The 23122-nt window shown below is 41.1% G+C and overlaps 1 long non-coding RNA gene across 1 annotated transcript; it reads left to right on the top strand.

Moving 5' to 3' along the window:
* The first annotated feature begins 2900 nt into the window (after positions 1 to 2900).
* LOC140578710 (uncharacterized) lies at positions 2901 to 7474 on the top strand. Its single transcript, XR_011982973.1, has 2 exons — positions 2901 to 5613; positions 6650 to 7474. It is a non-coding gene; the product is annotated as an uncharacterized lncRNA (long non-coding RNA).
* Positions 7475 to 23122: the final 15648 nt, after the last annotated feature.

The following is a 23122-nucleotide window of genomic DNA, read 5'->3' on the forward strand; positions in this document are numbered from 1 at the left end:
TTTTTATTATTATTTTGTTTAAATAGAAGTTCCTGACAAAGTAAAAAATCCTTGATGCAGTAAAGAAATTTATGTGGTGCTTTTATGCATTTTAAACTTACAAACAGGTCGGTGCCGACCCTTACACGATAGCAAGTGATATGCACATATGCACGAGTAATATGACCCTACACTCTTCTATAAGTGGGCCATTTTTGAGCCACTTATATAAATCAAAGTGTTTTATGCCATTTTTGTCATTTTGGTTATGAATAAGGAATTATAGCATAGTCTGTATTACATTTTGGACCACACAAGAATGATTTCATCTTTGAAATTTTATAATTTTTCACTTTATAACACATTTTGATCATTAAGAAACGAATATTACACAGAACAGCAATAGAAGAATGTGAGCATTCATTATGTGTATGTGTGTAAATGTCCAGTCGTTGACAGTTTCTCTCTCTTTTTTATTCTCTTGCAGGTAAGTGTCCGTGTTTGCTGAAGCTTTTGATGTGATAGTCCCTGTTTTGCCTTCTTGTCTCCTCACTGCATGCAGTTGTGACAGACTACCTGTTTCTGGCTGTGATCATTGCACACAGGCATATTACACTTCCCACACCTATTGCTGACTTTGCGATCTTTGTTACTTGGGCAGATCTGATACATCTTTCTCTTCGGTTGGCCCTGTCTGCTTCTTTTCTGTGGCTGGGTTGTGGCTTTTGTCACCCCACACCTTCCCATTGCTTTAATGATCAGGGTTTGCAGATGTGGGCAGCCTTCCAGTCAACTCCTCATGTGTGGGTAATGACTGTTATTTCCCCTACTCCTCCTGGGGTGTGCTGCCTGGAGACCTCAATCTATCAAGAAATCCAGCACACCCTGCTACATGTGACGTCGCCACTACCCATGACGTCCTTGCATCAAGCTCGCCGTTCTGCCTGTGTCATCTTCCATGTATGACCCGCTGCCTTACTTCTGGTTGCCTGGCGATTGGAAGGAGCGTCGGCACCGGCTTACTCCCCGGTTGTGTCTCAAATTTTATGATTTGGACAGTATGACTCAGCACTTACCCATCTCTCCTATTTGACTCTCCCTGCAGGCCCCTGGAGGATGGCCCCCCCTTTGAGTCTGGTCCCTCCCAAGGTTTCTTCCTTCTAGGGAGTTTTTTCTTGCCTCTGTCGCCTATGGCTTACTCACTGGGGGCTTTGGGTGGGGATGCTGTAAAGCGCTTTGAGACAATATAATGTTGTGTTAATTTGCTATACAAAAATAAATTTGTTTGTTTGTTTGGTGTGACAAGCTCCTTTGAGAGCTCTTTCATCGTGCATTGGTGAAACCTCTGTTGAATTCAGGGTGCTGAGTCATGAAAAAGGTTTAGGCATTTAGGGTGGCGATGTCAAGGATGTTGTACCACAGCACCATGGGCCACCTCTGTGTTTGTCGCTTGCAGGTGTACAGTAGGTGCCAACCATCTGGTCCATGGTGTCAACACCTCCTTTGGTCTTGTTATAGAATGTGATCACTTCTGGTTTTTTCTTGCTGCTGTTTTCATCTACTGTTTTATCATGGTGCCTTCATCAGAGCCGGGATGTCTGGCTTGTTCTGTTGTAGAGTCCCCACAATAGTGAGATCCATTTCCAGGAGATGCTGCACAAGAGGCACACTGGTGAAAAAGTTATCTGTGGTGATGTTGCAACCTGTGTTTCTTAATCTACTGCACAACTGCTGGACAATGTTTTCCCCCAGATTCTTCTGAACTTCCCCTGGTTGTCTTCCTGTGTAAACCATCCCATCTACTGCGTATGGGATGCGTGCATCAGGTTTTGCTGTGAAAAATAATCTTTCTGATCAGTGACACTTCTGACATAGGGTGTGTGGTCCACAGTAAATATATCCCTGACAGCCACAATTGATAAGAATCGCAAGTTCCCATGAAATTGTATGGGAAATGCATGTGGGTCATTTTCGACCCACTTATGGAAGCTTGGGGTAGTAATATAAATATTACAATTTTTTGAAAAGTATAAGAGGTAACTTAAAAATTTTAATGGAATGATATCAAAAACATGTTATGTGAGGAATACCTGGAATAAGAAATGATAACAACTTTTCATAAACAAAGATATTGCAAGAAAATGACCTCACCAGGTCATATTTGACCCACTTGTGCATCCTAGGTAGGTGTTTTTTTATTTTGTGGCACTTTGAGATTTATCTTAAATGTAAAGTGTGTTACAAATAAAATCTATTATTATTATTATTATTTATGTAAGAAAAATTAATATCATAAATAATTTTTTAAAAGTTTTCGGTATAAACCGGTATATCACTTCTTACTGCCATTAGTGGTTAAATCCCCCACCCACCCAAATATTTTATTTGCAGTGAATGCTCTCATTCAAAATGCCTAAATGAAAAACTGAAGAACACATGTTCATTTAGATTTTAGAAGAATAGGAGAGACGGTCTCCATGCTTTCTGCACACTATATCGATGTGATATGGAGCTGAGCAGCAATTGAAAGGATTCAGTTGTTACTAGCAGGCATGATCGTGAGAGTAGTAATTTACTTTATCCATTGCTTCATAAACAGTTTTTGTCTTAAATTGATCTCAGCTCTGTAACAGTGTTTGATTGTTTTTTGACACTGTATATTGCTGGGTCCCTCTGTATGGAAAAATACAAAGCTGTGTCCTGTTTTGAACAAACAATCCCTCCTCTGGAAAAACGAGTCACCTAGTCTGGCCCAAATATACGGACTCTGCAGTCTGAAGATCTACAGTCAGGGAGACAGTCTGTTGCTTTGCGTTTTTCTTTTTTTTTTGGGGGGGGGGAGGGGGTTAGTTTTTCATGCATCAGCCTGCCCTTTAATTTACAGCATACAGTGACTGAATATGTCATAACACTTTTACTCTTCAGAAGTCAGACATTTTACCCCTGCTATAAATGAAAGAATCTAATTTGATTAAACCCACTTAAATTGCACTTACATATCATCTTTTTAGCCCATCACTCTTCCCCCTTTTTAACTTAATTTAATTGTATTCCCCAGACGACAGGGAATACATATGGTTTTAGCACCGCTGCAGACACTTTGCTAGTTAAGACGATAGCTCAAAAACACATTTATTAATTTCACATTTCCAGGTGATCCATCAAATACTTCTAGAAATTGTATAGGTTGTTGATTGTTGGACAAGTACAGATTAGATGGGTGGAGCAAGTGACAGGGCTGTCCGGGGAATAAGATGCTGCAATTTCCGACAGCCCCCTTTCTGATTTAACCTTTATTTATCTAAACTCTCTTTTGGCACTGTTGCAGGGGAAGACCAGATTTATGTTTCACTTCAATCTCTACCAGTGTAACTGTGTATGTGACAAATACAATCTTAAGTCATTGACATCATTTAAGTAACTATTTGCTACAGTAATGTATTTCAAAGAACATGCATGTATTTTTTTGCCCATTCAAAAATTAGTGTGATTTGCCACCAGTTACTTTTACGTCAAAGAAAATGAAGGAAGATGTAAAGCAAATTATTGTTATCGTTGAACAGCAGGGGTCTGACGAGATGGAAATTCGTTGTACACAAGAGGATAGAAAGATAGTTGAAAGTCATATTACTGTACTTGTTCCTCCATAGCTAAAAATAACCTTTTTCAATGAAGGTTTGAAATATATCAGAACAAGTTGGCATAACTTAAGTCAGTAAGTAAATATTTTGGGTGTGGTAAATGTTCTGGCTTGATTCATATTCTGAGCAATACTATTTGCCTAAAGAGCTTCCCTTTAAATGTGACATTTAGTCTCATATTAAAGACCTCTTTAAAATTCGACCTCTCTCAAGCATATGTACATGTTGACTATTTCTGGAGGTACATGTAATATACAGGTGAACTTTCAGTGTTATTTGCATTTTGGATGTGTGGAAACTAAAAGTGTGACTCTATTGGTCAAATATGTCCATAATTGCATAGTAATGTCCTTGATATTAGACGGGGTCTATTGTGTAAATGCCAGCAAAGACATGAAGCAGATTTGTGTTTACTTACAGAATATAAATAAGCTGCCTACAGACATACTACTTCACCAATGGATTGTAGGATACAGCACAAAGCACAAGCCTTTCCATTAGTAGCCAAGACATTCAGCACTAATGCAAGAGGCATGTCAGGATAGATTTGATAAAATAGATTTTCTTATTATTGTTATTATTTTTGCTATAAAAAGGAACCTGTCAGACTGCAGGGGTGACATTAAGATTTGCAGATGGTCAATTGAAGTGCATAAATATTCTGAGCGAGCGAGGGCCTTTTCCTCTGTCACAATTAGCAATGCAAATGGCTGCACGTCCAAGTATCTTGACCCATTTTGGTTCAGCTGTGGAAAGAAAAAGGTTTTTCCAGAGCTCTGCCACAGAAAATGACAAGGGATTGAAGAGGTTTGCTTCAAAAGTCATTCTTCTATTTCTGGCCTCAGTTCACTTGGATCTGCGCGGTGCCAGTCGTGCATCATTGAGTCTGGTGACCTTTTCCATGGAAAGTTTAGAGTACAAGGGTTTAGCTGAAGGTGTGTTACTCTATCTGATCTGAAATCCCCCCGCCCAACTAAAAGATAAAATGACCCGAAATGTGTCTATGTGTGCCAGCGTGTGTCTGTGTGTGTGCACTGCACTCGTCTTTCATTGACATTTAGGGACCTTGCGTATGTCTGCGTGTGTCTGTGTGTGACATCCCTCACTTATGTTTAGGTGCCTTGCGTGTGTCTTTGTGTGTTCTTATGTGTATGTGTGTCTACGTGTGCGCTGCATTGATCACTTGATGGAGTTTAGCAACCTTGCATATGCCTGTACGTGTCTCTGTGTGCTGCATTGATCATTCATTGCCGTTTATGAGCCTTGAGTATGCTTGTGTGTCTGTCTGCGTGTTTGTGCTGCATTCATCACTCAGTGATGTTTAGGAACCTTGCTTGTGCCTGTGTCTGTGTTTGCAAGTGTGACGTTTAGGAGCCCAGGGTCAGATTTACTTATGGTCTTAATTTGCACTGCTTCAAGCTATATGAAAAAAAAACAAACTTCTCTAACCCCAATGCAGGCTGTATAAGTGAAACATAATCATCAAATGCACTTCTCTTGTTACTGTTTATCTGAAAACCCCACATAATGTGAGTCTGAAACTTGTGCTTTCATGTCACACTGTACTGTGTATGTAGTTAGAAAATTGATGGATGGATTGCCCATACAGCATATTCTGCAGAATATTTGATGGGACTTTATACCAATAAGTCCGGATTAAATAATGTCCGCCGGTTGGGGATGCCTGATCTAAACATTGGTAGTTAATTATGTTTGTATTCTTGGTTGTTTGAAGCTGTACATATATCACATTAGGCATACTCATGAAATGTCTCTGAATTGCCATCGTCACTTTTTTCCCTTCATGACTTCAGCCTGCAGTCCGGCTGGCCATGGAATCATCAGGAATCCTCTCCGCCTCGTGCACTTTGACTCCACACAGATCCAGCACATGGCCATCCAGGACCTGATCTGCACCTACTCGCTGTCCCTGGGCTGGGACTGATTCATGGTGGAGAGGAGGCGCACAGGGACGCCCACCAGTCATGTGGAAGTAAGCCAAAGCCTGGCCAGACTCACATGCCCGCATTCTCTGGTTGTTCTCGTGATGGTTACCATGGCTACTGCTGGGTTACTTCACCCTGACATTCTCTCAAACTTTAAAGGTTTACAAAAATTGTATTCATAAAGGACAATTTCCAATAATTTGGAGTCAGTGACCCTGAATCCAGATTTCAGACTATAATGGACAAAAAAGACAGAAAACAAGTAAACAAAAAAGAAAATGCTAGCTTGTATGTCACAGTTCCATAACTGCTTAAAGCAATGACACTCACTGATTGATGTTATGAAACTGGGATTGTTTTGCCTTAATTCAGGTTTCGCAGACATGTACTTTCGATGAACATGAGTTTATTTCATCATGTTCATTGATTCATATGATTTTGACGCCAACAATATACTCCGGTGTCACTTTCAAAATTCATTTCCCTGATATAAACAAATAGAAAAATAATGTAATTCTTCTGAGAAGTATTAAAAATATATTGAAGCTGCATAATAAACAATTCATTTTGTGTTTTGTGTTCTGGAAACAGCTTAGGTTACGTGTGCACAGTGTAGGTTACGTGTGCATATTCCGGGAAGGAAAACACTAATGTAAACATTTTGGGTTTTCAATCTGTTGTAGCAGATTTGAAGCTGTAAGTGAATGTAATGTAACTACTAATGCAGCAATGGAATCATGCAGATTAACAGTGCTTTGTCATTGTTGAACTCAAAGCCAAAACAAGCTGGCAAAAAAGCTTCCTAAGTTAAAGGGAGTATGACGGAATATAAGACTGGAGGTGTGCCTTTGTCTGTGTGTGTGTGTGTGTTAGGTTTGCATACCAGTCTGGTAAATGACTTGAAAAAACCTTCAGTGGATGAAGCTGTCAGTAAATCGGCAGGCTGAACCAATCAGTGTGTTCCCGTTGCCGAGTCTGGTATATTCCGGCTGAAACGAGACAGCGGCTCTCCACAGGAGGCCTAAGTGTACGCAGCCTTGTCGCACCCCTGACCTGTGACGGCCCTGTCTTCCCAACGAACAGGTGTGAGGCACAAGCTCTCCTGTGGCTGTCACTGGGGAATCAGGCATGTCCCAAACCTGGGGATGTGGACCGGCCGTCCGCTTGCGCCACCTGGAGCTTCTCCTCAGGCTGCATCAAGGACTGCTGCTTGTCTCGCACCCCCTTCTCCCTGCAGAGCTATGGAGACTTCTACACCTACTAGCAGGGCTGCGTGGCCTAGTGCTCTGAAGGCAAGGCCTTTGTGACTGTTTATCTGACATCTATTAGCTACACTTATCTGAGTAACATGAACTTAAAGAGGTTGTCTGAGTCATCCTGTATTGCTATGCCTGCTCAGGATTCCATCCAAAACCAACTAAAGCATTATAATTTCTGTATTTATGTTTTTCATTTATTCCACACTTTTGTGTCATCTGCTTAAAAAGGGCAATTACTATGGCAGTATACAGTCAAAAATGCCCCTCAATGGCATGCCTTTAGATGATTGGGGGGGATCTGTGGCAGCTGAATCGCATCAACACAAGCACAAGGCCAGCCAGCCCGTCCAATGCGTGAGTGTGTGCCAGAGGTGCGAGGAAACAGGACTCTGCCTCCTGACTGCTTATTTTAGCTGAGCTGCAAGCTGAGGGAGGAGACAATCCCTTACCTGCGAATGGGAACTCAAAATCAAACACTAATAAAATGCATGAAACCCAAGAATGGGGTCGGCTCAAGCTAATCGAAGACAATTAAAAAAATAGATTGAAAGATATTTTACATCCAGCATTACCAATGTTTTGCCATTTCCATGCAATCATATAAATGGAAAATTGATCTCTAATTCAATAAAGTAACTACTGGTTGAAATATGTGCTCTGTGTTATGGCTTAATTGATATTACAGGATAGGCTGTGCTTCTTATTTGATGTTCCCTTCACTTTTGTTTCTGCCCCAAGGAACCATGTTTTCATAGTAGGTGTTTGTGGTCGTTGATTAAGGGTCGGTTCAGGAAAAATGTCTTTGTTTGAGATGGTTGTTATTTTTTTTCATGTATCCAGCTATAGAATGTGTTCAATCACAAAAGGAAAGAGGGTGAAAAAGAAATGAACTCTTGTTCTACTTCATCTCTAAGGCACGGAGGCATGGGAGTCTAAATTGAAAGTTATTGTACAAATAACTGAATCAAGAAAAGAGAAGATATTCTTTAGCAACATAATATTTTTCTATGATAATTTTTAGTATGAAAAACACAGTTTGTCTATAATTAAAGGGATTTCTTTCCCCAATACTCTGCCCAAGGCTGTATTTATTGAAGTAAAATCTTCGCCAGTCAATTTTATTCTACACAAGGACACAGTCCTCATGGAGTAAATGAAATGGAAAATCTATTACAATGAAATATTGCTTGAATCTTCTAAATGTATGTACTTTTTAAGGTTTCAGACCAAAGCTATGTCCACCAGGTGAAGAAGGCATCAATGACATGTGTCAAGGTCAAATAATAAATAAATAAATTATTATTTAAGAACACTTTATTGGTTTAGTAAACAAATTGCAAATGCCTACCAGAATTCTGAATGACTTGTCTGAGTTGTATGTAAGGGTGAGTGGTAAGGCCAGAATGTCATATACGTATGTATTTTTGGTTAGAATTACAATCCATGATATAGATCACAAATTGTGTGAAATATGTACAACACTGTACATACAAAAGAAATTGACTCATTATAGCAAAAGTTCTTTTTATCTTTGAATAAATTCAAAAGCTTCAGGGCGCAAATGAACACACCACTTTCATTAATTCTTCTTCATCAGCCATGCCATATACTTTGTTTATTCGACCTGTCTATGGGCCGCGAATTCTTTAACACGTAACATTAGTGCAATATTTTTAGCAGTCATTAAGTTGAGATCTATTGAAACAGATAATTGGCAAAAAAGAGAGATGTACTGTACAGACATTGCTGAAATGTTATGCAGGCTGAAATCGCTAAGTTTAGCATCGGTCTGTGTTGTAGTACTGGGACAGCCTCTGAACATGCAGACATCACGTGACAGTTGCTTCCGGTTTGTTCTGTCATTACAATAATAGTGCTAAGTAGTGCTGTATCACAGTTCTTGTAATTACTCTGAAATGGTAATCATTGATTTAATTGCAACTTAACCATAATCATATTGCTCACCGCTAACTATAAGAAAATTTTTAATGAAATATTGGGGGACGAGGTCATGCATTCGAGAACTGCCCTAGAGTGTGTGTGTGTGTGAGGGTATATATGTGTGTTTGTGTGGAGGAAAGGGGAACAGGGAAACTCGGTTTTATATAAATCTGTGAATGCAATCCAAAAACTGTTTGCTTACTCATGCTGCTTAAGGTTAGGGCTGGGTAGGTTGTTTGTACATCAGAATCAGAATCTGTATTGTCACACAGCTAAGGTTAGGGTCATTTTGTTGGCACAGCTTGCTACTGTGGAGACACCATAACAATACACAGCCAACAACTTGGATATCCATCCATCCATGCTTTCATTTTCTGCCGCTTATCCAGGGTCAGATCGCGGGGGCAGCAGTCTAAGCAGGGATGGCCAGACCTCCCTCTCCCCAGCCACCTCCTCCACAATGGAGGAATACCAAGGTGTTCCCAGGCCAAGCAAGAGATATTGGGCTCTGTTCTGACAATCTAATGCAAAGTGTAAAGTGCAACGCACAAAAAACATTTATGGGCATGTCCATTACACTATTGTGATGGCAGAAAAACAGACTAAAAAACAGGCACAGTAAGGTCGTCCTAACCCTATTTTGGGCGTAACACGCAATGAACCGATCGGAATGCGTTGTATGGCGATGAACTTCTTTGTTTGTACTGCAAACAAACAATACGCAGTTGCCACTATGTGTGAATGGAGAATATAGCATTTAAATAGGAGTTACTTAATAATTTATGTTATTAATGAACTATTGTAATTTTATGTATAGATATGTGACTCAAAACCATCATAAACATATTTATCAATATATTTCTCTATTTTTATATCTCTTTTTATTCTTTTTTCAGATATTCGACCTCTGAAGAGATATAGTAAAGACATACATCTACAACAAGTTTTTTATACATTCCACAACCATTCTTGGGCATAATGTACACTTTTTCATGTTTTGGGTGGTTCTTTGGGGCGCTTTTGGGGGATGTTTGTGTTCGCAGCCTGAATACAAAAATTTTCCGAAGATCTGGTTCGTAATCCGATTTGTTCGTGAAATGCGTTTTCAGCAATCCAAATGTCCTTTCAATTACAATATGTGCTTAATTCTGATAATTAACTTAAATTATTTTTTAATGATATAGTTTATGCTTTACTTATATTTTTTTCCCTATGGTTTTTCATTGAACAGCATGATTACATGAAAGGACCATCAATCCATTTTCGCTTATCCTACTGGGTTGTGGGGAGACCGGAGCCCATGGGCACGAGGTGGGGAACAACTCAGGACAGGGGGCCAGCCCATCGCAGGCCACACTCACACACCATTCACTCACACATGCACACCTAAGGGCAATTTCAATAATCCCAATCAGCCTCAGCATGTCTTTGGACTGTGGGGGGAAACCCGAGTACTCAGAGGAAACCCTACAATGACATGGGGAGAACATGCAAACTCCACACACATGGAACCCAGGGGGAGACTCGAACCTGGATCCCAGAGGTGTGTGGCAACAGTGCTAACCACTGCACCACCATGAAAGGACCAGTACTCTATAATAAAACACATATAAATAAAATAAAAAACAAAAAGCCATTAGTGCACTTCGAGGGTGTACCTTTGTCCGTAACAAGCATTGTGCACCCATTTCTATGATGTGCTGCTTAAATACCATTTAACAATGCACCACTGCCTTTAGACATAGTTTTTGTTGGTCAAAAGTGCAATGTCATTTCGCTGCCATAAAATTGCTACATGGCAACAATGCACCGGCCACACCTCATTTAAAAAACACCACTCCTACGAGCAGAGAGCGGGTCTAAAATCATTTGCTATTTTGACCACATGTGTGCATGGCAGAAAAATGAGCAATGTGCTGGTACAGATGTAGCAAGACCACTTTGCACCAGTGGAAAATAGAGTCCATAATGTCTCCAGCGTGTCCTGGGTCTGCCCCAGGGTCTGCTCCTAGTAGGATATGCCCAGAATATCTCTCTAGGGAGGCTTCCAGGAGGTATCCTACATAGATGCCCAAACCACCTCAACTGACTCCTTTTGAGGCAGAGGAGCAGCGACTCTTTGAGCGAATGTCTGAGGCCTGCACTGTATCTCTAAGGCTGAACCCAGACACCCTGCAAAGGAAACTCATTTCTGCCACTTATATCCATGACCTTATTCTTTCAGTCATTACCCAAAGCTTGTGACCATAGATGAGGGTAGAAGCGTAGATCAACCGGTAAATCGAAAGCTTTTTCTTCTGCCTCACCTCCCTCTTTACTATGACAGACCAGTATGGCATCCACATTACTCCCGATGCCGCACCAATCCACCTGTCGATCTCCCACTCGCTTCTTCTTTCAGCCATGAATAAGACCCTGAGAGGCCGTCACTCATCCCCCACCAGGAGAGGGCAATCAACCCTTTTCTGGTTGAGAACCATGACCTCAGACTTGGAGGTGCTGATCCTCATTCCAGGTGGCTGACACTCAGCTGCAATCCATCCCATTGCATGCTGCAGGTCACAGCCCAACAACACCAATAGGACCACGACATCTGCAAAAAGCAAAGAAACGATCCTGAGGTCCCTGAACTGGACCCCCTCTGGCCCTTGGCTACACCTAGAAATAAAAGTTATGAGCAGAATCGGTCCAACACCTACCGTGAATGAGTCTGACTTACTACTGGCAATGCAAACTAAATTCTCGCTCTGTTTATACAGGGACCTGATGGCCTCTCTGTGAGGGTGAAGAGCTGGTCCAGCATTCTCCGACCAGGACAGAATTCACATTGTTCCACCTGGATCCGAGGTGCAACCAACGGGCGGACCCACCTATCCAGTAACCCGGCATAGACCTTCCCAGGGAGGCTGAGGAATGTGATCTCCCTGAAGTTGGAATAACAGAGGAGTTCACGTTAGGCACGTGATTAATACAGTAGTGTTGTGCATATTCAAGTAGTCCAATGCAGAAAGTTGACACTGGAGCAATACCAATATCATTGGTCTATACATGTAGCACATGACATATATCACATACAGTGTGCAATTATAATGCATGACTGAATGCACATGTGCAGATGAGCTTCACTGATCTACATGCTAGAGGTCCAAGTGAAGCTTCTTGTGGCGATGATGTCATGCTGTACCTCTATGCTCCTGGCCTTTGGGTATGGTGCTTAGACTAGGACCAGATGTCGAAAGAAGGTTAAAGTGACGTGTTCACATTCCTCCTGGTAGAGTCAGGGGGTTTGTGAGAGAACCCATGTAAAGTTGCATTAAATTTGGGGGCTCTTCTAAACATCTGTCAGTGTTTCAGATGTTCATATCCAGATACCATCAGACCATACGTTACCTGGTTAGATAAAGTTATCAGTGCCATCTTTAGGCAAAGGGAATCCTCTATATTCTATTGAGAATATTCAGTTCTAAAATAGCTTTTGAATAAATTTTACTTTTCTACGCTAAACTGTATGAAGTAAATTTTACATTTGTTTGGTATTATTGTTTTCAGGGGGCTGTATGAAGTTCTTGCTTTTACAGGACGTTTGTTGTCTTTTCTTTGTCTGCTATGAAACATTTCTGCAGCATTGTTTCAGCTGCTGTTCTATTGCTAGCTCTGTTCTACAGATCTCCTGCAGTGTATCCACCTTTCTTAAGAACACAACCAACAGGTGGTCTTTTGCCACAGAAAGCCATGTCTTTTATGCTAGTATTAAGGTTTTTCAATTCTTACTTGTGATGCTCTGTGCAAGTTACAGGCACGCTGGCACCAGTCCAAAGACTAATTCGGCTCATCATCAAATTAGAAGTTTGTAAGTGTAGGTTCCCCCACAAATAAAGAGGAGCTTTGTTGTGACAGGTGTGGACTTGGTAACATGAATTGTGTTGTTTTTTCAGTTTATATCTGGGGTTTCCACATTGCAGAAGAAGGCATGGTGCATTTGGTGACTGTTCACAGCACCGTATCCGTCCCCTGCCATGGCAACGAGCCAAGCAACAATTGTATCCTAACCCTTCACCTCAGCGTTGACGACTCCTCCTCACTTCCATCTGCACCTGCATCTGCAGTTTTCATGAAATAATGCACAAAGGTAAATCCATATTAGGTATTACACAAGACAGAAGAAGAAGAATTATTCTAACCTTCCAGGAATATCACTTTTCAGCTTAATCGAATCAACAAAGGGAGTGCGTAGTGCCCTCTTGGATATTTTCATTGAAGCGATTCATATTAAATATCCCTCTTAAAGCTACGACTGTGGTCACTTTTTGGTTTCAAGCTCAGGTCCATACATGCCTAATGACACTGGCAAATTATACCTACATTACTCTGTCCCCAACTTATTTTAGATTGATTCAGTAGTAATAAGTGGATACAATTATTGGTCTCAGTCAGCCGTAACCGAGTTTTTCCTGTTGTTTCACCTTTCTAAATGTCTGGAAATTCTAGTGCTATAATTTTCTGAGAATTTATGGCATAATAACTCTTCTTGGGTCTTTAATAGAGTATGAATATAAAAATGTGTCCTATTCTCCTGTCACCAGGACGAATCTCCCTTAGCAACAGAGGGAGTCGTCTCTGTGCTGGTGCTCGAACATTCTGGCTTAGTGATGCCTTCTGGCCTGCAGTAGTTGCAGATGTTTTGAGCTCATACACCTTTAACCTCACCCTGTCGGCATGCTGGTTAGATCTGCAGGCATTGCCGTGTGTCAGCAGGACCAGAGGCACCGTAACAAGGTTCAGTGGTAAAATGATTCCAAGGGGCCCTGATTTGGATCATAATTGGATTGGTGGGGCGTAATGGTAAATGGACTGCATTTATATAGCGCTTTTCTACTCCTACGAGTACTCAAAGCGCTTTACAATACATGCCTCACATTCACCCATCCACACACACATTCATACACCAGTGGCGGAGGCTGCCATGCAAGTTGCCAACCTGCACACCGGGAGCAATTTGGGGTTCAGTAATATGATATGCTTTCATGGGGCCCAAATGCTCTAATGGCACCCCTTGTCGGCTGCCAGCCCCCACTGTGCTGATAGACGGCTTTGGGTGTCGCTGCTTGTATGTTTTGCTTCTGAATAGCTTGCCGTTCATGGGCTCTTCTGCACGTCTCACATATCTTATTGTAATGCAGATGCTGTAGTTTCCAAACATTTTGCATATAATGTGTTAATTTGAGGGATTTATTGGGAAGTGACCTGAAAAACACGATCTTCATGTTATTTTCATTAGGAATAATTATAAACTATAAGCTGGAAATAATATTTTTATTATAGTGTTTTAAAAAAGACTGATATAAACTGGCAAAACCTGTGTTGTTTTACTCGTGGCAATGTAATGTTTGAGGCTTAATATTTCTGATAATGTAAAAGGTACAACATCCCCCAGATAGGGTAAAAACAACCAAAAAAATCACCCTTGTACAAATGACCAAGAAAGGCTATGGAAAAATTCTTTATTGTTCATTAGCTTGATCTTACTCTCACAGCATGAATTTAATGTTTCACTGTGCCAAATTTATTAAAAGAAAAGAAATCAAATAACATTTTTCCCTTGTCACAATTATTGGTACCCATAAAAATTGTCATGAACAAAACTCTTCAGTGGTGATGCATGACTTCCAGTTGCACTGAGGTATAATTATGAGGTAACACAAAGGACAGACTCCGTTAGTCATTCATCAACATGGGTATGACCAGAGAATGCACAGATAAAATGAAACAGAAGGTTGTTGACCTATATAAATCAGGCAATGGCTATAAAAACTGCTGCATGTATGAAAATCCCCTTTTCCACTTTTAGAGCAATAATTAAGATGTCTCAGACAGATGTAACTGAGGTGACTTTACCTGGAAGAAGACACAAACCTGTTTTACCTTGACAGACAGTGAAGGAATATGATTTGTGAGGTAGCATCTTCTTTAAGGATCGCAGCTGGATAATTGACTGGTATTGGAGGAAGGTTTGTGGTCGGATGAAGCAAAAATAGAACTTTTTTTGCAAGAAACACCAGAGGCGGGTTTGGTGTAAAATAAGTCAAGGTCGTGAAGAAAAGAACTTAATTCCCACTGTGAAGCATGGTGGTGGATCTGTGATGCTCTAAGGCTGTTTTTCTCTCAAAAGGCCCTGGGAATCTTGTTATGCAGCCTATCTGGTATTATTGAGACAATCAAAGAACTGGAGATTTTAGACCAAAATCTTACTGCCTGGAGGTTAAGACGGGGTCGTGGGTGGATCTTCTAGCAGGACAATGATCCAAAGGATACCTCCAAATCCACACTAAAATTGTTCACAGAGTACAGAATGCAGCTTTTGTGATAACCCTTCCAGTCACCAGACCTAAACCAAGATGAGAACCTGTGGGTGAAGAGTCTACAAAATAAGCGCTGAGGACTCTGGAGGATCTTGAGAGGTTTTACACAGAGGAGTGGTCTCAGGCCACTTTAAACGTGCTCTCCCATCACCTACAACATTACAGGAGAAGGGGGTCTGCACAAAGTACCAAATACAGAATCACAATCAGTGCAATATGTGTTTTGAGGGAAAAAAAGGTGAAGATTTCTTTTCTTTGAATAAATTTACCTAGTTTTGACTTCTCTCATGATGAGTGTAAGATCAAACTGATGAAAAATATGAAGATATTTTTCTATAGCCTTTTCCAGTCATTTTATTATGGCTGCCAGTCAGTCTGGAGGGCACTGTACTTGGCAGTTGACAGTTCATATAATGTCTGAAAACACAATGCTCTGCTCCCATTTCCCATAATGCACATTTGTAAATCAGATTCAGATAGATTAAATTGTTTGGGCGGTCTTCTCGTATTCTCAGTGGAAAGATTTAATAATGAAATCACGTCAAACTATAAGTAATAAAGACAAGAGATAATGTAACCCAGCTATAGTGTCAGTGTAAGCCCTGTGTGATTTTAAATTACTCCATTACTCTGTCTTTCTCCTCCTAGTATATTCCCACCGTGAGCTGTTACTCACTGACAGGACCTCACATCATCGCATTTGATGGCAGGTGATTGTTCAGAGTGACCCGTACCTTAGGTATCCAGTCAAAAGATTAAGCTATATTTTTGTTTTAAAAAATGGCAGTCTATGTTTTGACTTCATGTAATTTTATTCATTCTACGAGTGAAATTTAATTTTATAATGATATTAATCTTTCGTTCTGTCATATTGAGAAAATACTTCCATAAAATGAACTCATTCCAAGAAAAATGTAATTAATAGTTTCTCTCTGCAGTTTTTTGTAGCCATATGTGTTGTTACTTTTAAAAAAAAATGATTAATTGCATTTGTATTTTAGTAGAAATATGGTAAGCATGTTACAAGACTTCAAAAACCAATCTGAACTTAGTCACCCTGCATGTACTCTGAGTAATGAGAAGCCGATTTCTAATTTTAAAGAAGCACCTGTCTCTTGGTTTTAAGATTCCCAAAACCAATTTGCATTTTTATCTCGTCAACTTTGTTCATTAACATCTCTCCGGTGGCTGGGAAGTTCAAGTGCCTTCCTCACGAGGACTGCCTCCGCAAGCCCTTACTGTTCTCTTATTTACCTCATTCTCAGGGCTCGACGCTCCAGCCCTATCCTGACTAACCTACTCCTACATTCCTCTTTCATTTTAGCGGTTTTTAATCACATTGGAACACAGACACGTCTATAATTAATGCATTTCTGCTCATCAAGCTGCCAAAGCCGTGCGCCGACCGTCCTCCACCTCTGCTACGAATCGCAGGATTTGAATTGATCGCAATAACAGATTCTACCTCCAAATTTGGGGCTGTTCTTTCAAGTTGCCCGAGGCAAAACACTTTTCCTGACCTCAGAGATGGGTGTTACTGTGGGGGAAAGAAAGCCTTGGTAATACCAGATCCAATTAATGTCTGTATAAAGCATTATTTTTATTACCAAATGGAAGCACTGTAACCTATAGTCAAATTCTCAAGCAGATTCAGATACCAACTTTTAGAAAAACTTGGAGTCTACATATATCTGCAAACTCTTCCCAATGTTATTATGGTAACTTTTCTTGGTATCAAAGACTGCCCTAAGGCTATAACTTATTAAAGTATATTGCTAGGTTTTAGGTTTGGGACTGCCGTTTTCTGTCTTGTTTGCTGATATTCATGTTCGCTTAGGATCAGTGATTTGTGAGTTGGCGTGAGTTGAGTGACCCACGATGGACTGGTTCTCCCTTTAGAATATAAGCTACCCTCACCCTCTTCTTCCTGGAACCCTGGGTGGGAAAGTGTTTATTATAAATTAATGGACACTTTATAGTGCTGTTTATATCTGTAATCAGAATAAGTGTGGTAATGAAAGGTTGTAAGGTATTGTACCATAGCTCACTTAAGTTTAAAGCCAGACACTGTAGTTTTTTAATGCTATTTGCTTTTCTTAATAAGAGCACATTTCTGATTCTGTTATTCAGCCACCAGCAAAGATGCAATAATAACGACGTGTTTTCCTGTCTGTGTAGAGGTGTGTCATTCTTCTGGAAAATCTGTTTTTGAATGCAAAAGGACTCTCAGGCTGTTTGTTTAAACAAGTTGTTATCAGCCACTCCTGCGTGGTCCCCAGAAGGCTTGTGTGATGTGACAATAGTATCGGGTAATCAAGGCTAACAGACGAGTAACCGGTGTCAGTTATCTGACAGTGACTGACTGGTGATTCTTGCCATTATCAGAGAAGTAGGCTGAGGCTACACACAAAGCAAGATAACAGAAAGACATGATTTGGCAGTTCATCTAGCCCATATTTTCAGTGCTGTTTTTTGTTTTTTAATTGACTATTTTTTAACTCCTCATAAACTTCTATCAGAATCTTTAACATTTGTGTTAAATTTAGTAATTTACTTTATCCAGTTTCATCTGGCCCGCAACATTTTAAAATCATAATTAAATCTGGCCTGCCGATCGATCATTTTCCACAGAACCTGGCTTGGCATTTTGAGGTCTGGGTCCACCTCTGGGACTGTGGCAGTCTAGCATTATGCCATCGCCGGCAACTGTGGAGTGCTGGCCCGCTAAGGCGACAACATGGTCAGCATCGATTTGTGTGATGAGCCGCTGCAGATAGCCTGCCCCCTGCTGGCTGTCAAGAGCATGGGATCCACAGTGACCAAAAAAACTTGATATTCTTGAGGCTCACGAGGGAAAGAAGGTCAGTGTTATAGCATATGTACAGGTACAGGGCCAAAGGAAGGTTCTGTATTTGATTTTCAAATCGTCATCAATCCATCCATCCGACCAAGTTTTAATGGTTTATTCTGGTCATCAGTACTGGAATATAAAGAAAAGAGTTTAATACTTCATATTTTATATGCTTCATCTAGTTATTTGTTGTGTTTCAGACAACAAGTAACTAGATGAAACGAATAAACCAGACTGAATTAGATCCTGTCTGAGGTAACAGTTCATTAATTTTTTTATTGACTTATTAATGAATGCACAAAAGCAGAATACCTGCTTCTCTTCCACTTTGGTTTCTGGATTGAATTCATGGCACTTTTTCCCTCACTAGAATCACCGGAAGGTTAACCTTCTGCTAATCTTTATAGGCAAAACATATATGTTGCTCCCTGGGATGCTAACACAACCTCTGCATGCAGGAACTTGGTAGACAAGGATATTTTTTGATTAAAGCAAAGAATGGGCTCTTCTTAGTCTTATAGGGGGTTTAATTATTAATGTTGTATTTTTGTCTGATGTTCACGTAGCTGATGTAGCTTGGATTAAAAGTTCCTCTCACAGCAAGGCATGTCAGCATTTAAAACTCACTGCTGCTTGGGATCGATGAGAGCTTATGAAAGTTAAAATGAAATTTTAGTTTAGTATTTTAGTTTATTTTGTTTATTTTCCACGAGATCGGAGTCCCTATGCTGCAGCTCTCCTTCACATCTTCTCATCTAGGTGGATGTCAGACATTGGGGAAAAGCCTGCAGGTCAATGTGCCCCGTCTGCACTAAACCTGCACCCAAGGCCTGTGTGGTACCTTCCACTGCAGTAGCAGCAATTATTGCGATGGCACCACCTACAGGGCCGTGAAACTCGAGTGCCTCATTCAGTAGCAGAGCCATCAAAGTGCGGCAGGAAGTGGTGTCACTCTCTTCCCCATCTGTCCTTCACGTTCAAGCCCTCTGCTTCCAAACTGCCTTCAGCCACAGATGCACCGCAGTGGTCAAAGCCCCTGCTGCACTCTTGGCAAGCTTCACCGGCAGACTGACGGCAAAAGTTATCGACAAGGGGGTAGGACTGGAGCCAGCGGTTTGCTGAGCCGGTGGCCCATCAGAAGATGGTGCCCTGTGCAACTGCCCGTCTTGCCCTTGCCAGGATCCACCACTGCAGATGTCAATTGTAACATAGTTATTTCCTGATGCTTGTACGATAGCAATTTGTATGACATTGGTTGTATTTGGTTGTGCTTAGGGGACCTTTACAAATGCAATGTTTTTGTGGCATTTCACTAACTTACTCGTCTTTTTTATTTTTTGTTATGCTTTATTTTCATTTTGTCAGAACATCTCATTCTTGTTATTAATCAGACAGCACTAAATACAGAAGTTTCTGTTTTGATTCCAAATACTTTCAATACTTTTGGGAGCCTATTTTTTTTTTGGGAGGTTTGTCTTCCAAATTTATCTACGATGCCAGGGGGAACAGAGCAATAGATGAGCTAGCCTTTATCAAGACCTAATCATCTGCACACAGTGTCCCGAGGAAATATTTAAGGGTGAATCCCATGCCTTTTCAGGTATAATTCTGCTATGATTGTTTGTGTCAGAATAGCGCCTGAGGAGAGCTTATTTGACGCCTTGTCAGGAGATGAGATAAAGAGGGATTTCTGTCACTGTGGGGGCAGGCACAGTGGTGCCCACACTCTGAATAACCCCCCCTGACGCAGACCACTGATTGTCTCATGATGAAGCAGACCAAACCTCCGTCTTTCCTTCCATAGATGTCACCTCCCAGTACGTCAAGACTCCTGGACTGGACCACAGCCTCCACAAACTGGAGGTGTTCCAGGAAGCTGAAGCCCAGGAGGGTCACACAGCAGTGTGCAACATGATTGGCTCGCAAGGTCACATGATCCGGGAGGAAGGCACTCTCCTCGGCAACATGGTGACCCAGCACCGTTGGTGCATGGTGTCCGTTTTCCCGAAGGGGACCCAGCTGCAGCTGACAACAAGAGAGAATGGAGGTCGGGGGGGTGGGGGAGCATCTCCAAGTCCCAGTCCATCTTCACCTTCCAGAGCCTGAGTCCGGCTGACCTAGAAGGCTTGGCCTACTTCTTCCCGGATGACCACCTGCCAGCTGGCCGTGGGGCTCCCAGCCCGTCTGGCCCACCCCCAGCGGCTGACCTCAGCCCGGGCCCTGGAGATGTGCCAGCTGGCTCTCACTGGTGCCGCAATAGGAGCTGTGTGCCGGGAGCTTCTGGGCCGGTGACTGGACGAGGCTGTGGACCTGTGCCTTTTGGACGTTCAGCTGAAGGATAACCTTGCTTGGGCGGCAGCCCTGGTGCCCCTCCTGAAGAACAAGTGCGAGCGACAGGAGCTGGAGAACCGGACCTAGAGGAGACAAGAAGCAAAGGTGTCCCCAGAGGGCGCTCCGCCACTCTGAAATGCCCTAACTTTTGCAGCGGACATTGATCTGCATAGAGTGAGGCTGCCAGCGTTTCCCAGGATACGGTTACCACGACTGCAGTCTGGCTACCAGTCTGCGCTCCTGTAGTTGTCAGGCTTCTGAGTCTGTCTGTGAAGGTGCGTCAAGAGGGGTGAGAAATATATCTGCAAATAGCTTCATTATTGAGAAACCAGACCTGTGAGGATAAGTTTGAGAACTCAGATAATAAGATAAAATTAACTTTATTGATCCCAGGGGGAAATTCTGGTGAATACAGCAGAATGGTTTGCAAAGGGCAGACAAACAAATATATAGTGCAAAACAACACAGAATGCAAAGATAGTACACACAGTGTAAACAAAATTTAAAAAGCACACAACCAGAACATCCAGAAGGAATATTAAGGAAAAAATAAATATAAACAAAAAATATGAATGGATGGTATATCCAATAATTTATTATTAATTTTTCCATTATAAGTGCAAACCGATAGACACTTACTAGTGCCCAGATGGGATGCTCAGAGATGAGGGGTGGAGGGGCAGGGGGTGTTCCTAGGCTAAACAGATGCACATTTACAACTGTTTCAGTAAAATATAAGTAATTAACAACTAATCGAGCAATTAGGCAAAATCAAAAGTTCTTTATTGTCATATTCAGCTATATGATGCATGGGTCATCCACATGACATTTCAGTGTCATTGGTTGTAGTGCATAGTAACTGTACTAATTGGAAAGTACATATATAAGACATTTAAACATGACATTGAGACAGGGACAGAAGACAGAAGACTAGTTTTTAAAAAAAATAAGAAAAATAGTTGTAACTGAAATTGAATGAGCAGGAAAGTGCATTAGATTTTTTTGGTACCACTTTACAATAAGACTGCCCTTATAAAGGGTTTGTGAATGATTTATAATCCGGTTATTAATTAGGTTGCATCACTTTGTAAATCATTAATAGACAATCATAAACAAGTTGCCACAGTTTTTCTTATTAATGAGTTATTGTAAAGTGATTAATAACAGTGAAATGCACAGTACGTTCAGAAAGTATTTATTTTGATTTTGGTATGTTACAGCCTTATGGTAAAAACATTCAAATTCATTTTTTTCCTCATCAATGCAGATTGCACATTTTACAAAGCATTCAACTGACATTGAACAGGACATACCTAGTTTCAAGGTCTGTTTCAGCAAAATGGGATCATTTGTAGTCCATTAATTTTTGTAGCATATCCAATATTCACTCTTTTTTTGGACTAGATAGCATGTTTTTTTGAATGAGCCTCCATCTTCTGCATTATCATTTATTATATTTTACATCGTCTGTTTTTTTACGTCATTCATTGGATTCATTGTTTTTAATCCATGGAGAATTTAAAAAATTAGGTACAATTATAGTGACAGTGGATTGCAACACTGCAGCAGGGCTTGCCTGCTATTTTGTAAGCATAGCACTGCATCTCTAGCACCACTGGACCACTGGATTTTAAAAGTATTTATGATACGTTTCTAGACTAGCTTTGTGAAATAGTTGGTATTATTCTGGCATCCAGATCTCTAGAGATAAAGTGGATAGTTTGAGTTAAGGTAAAGTTAATGTAATTTATATTATGGAACATCTTAATCACTCCTCCTTCTTCCTGTGACATATCTTTTTCTGAACATGAAACCACAAATGAGTATCCTGGCCCTGTTCCATTTGGTATGTTACACTGTGAGGACTGTAGAATGAGGTTCCCGTGGAGCCGGCATCCCATCCCGGAGGCTCCTTCATGACACATGGCAGTTTGTCACAAATCACCAATCAGATTAACACTTGCGCTGCTTATCATTGACCTCTCACACGTACTGTATGACCCCTGTGCCGCCTGTGATCTATGCAGGCCATCCAGCAATCACTACTGAGGGACTCGCCAAAGGGCGGATTCATAAATCCACATAATTGCCCAACAGATCATAAGCTAGCTCCTAGCTTCACTCTCCCTACCAGAAAGTCATATTTATTTTCCTGGAAGGAATTCTCTCTCTTTTTTCTTTGCATATTATGCTCAGAAAACATCATGCGTTTAATAGCGCACTGTTTAATTTCCATTAATTTCCACTGTCTCTCATTTCTGCCCCTTGAGTACCCTTAATTTGTTTGTGAGTAATGACTTTCTGCATGTAGGCAACTTGAGTTTCCTTTTTTGACCTTAATTTCTGTTTTTTTCTGAGGCGCTAGAGGGGTGAGCCCTCATTGACCTTGTCGATCACAGACAAACGATCTGACCCACGGCAGTGTGGAGTTTTCCATGCAAACACCGACCGTCTCTGTAAACCCCTATGAACCCCGTGTCATCATCTGTACACCTCTCCCGGGACTATTTGAAGCCAGGTTACAATCTGCTCATGTCAGAATGATAGAACTGCTGCTCTGGTTTGTATGCTTATTACTGGAAAAATCTTTGGTGGCTCATCTTTGGCTTGTTGGGATTAGGACTCCCTTAGGAAGCCATATTTGCATAGGGGCATAGAAGCCATAGGTTGAGGTGGTATGATTACCCTGCACTACAACTGCAGAAGAAGAGCAAGAGGTGCCGCATTCTATGAATGCCATAACAAAGAAATAGTTCAAAATAGTCAATCAATGGCATAACAAAAATCCCACAATGCCTCCCTCCTCTGGCCCACC

Source organism: Paramormyrops kingsleyae, chromosome 16 (genome assembly GCF_048594095.1).
Source record: "Paramormyrops kingsleyae isolate MSU_618 chromosome 16, PKINGS_0.4, whole genome shotgun sequence".
In the NCBI taxonomy this organism is placed as follows: domain Eukaryota; kingdom Metazoa; phylum Chordata; class Actinopteri; order Osteoglossiformes; family Mormyridae; genus Paramormyrops; species Paramormyrops kingsleyae.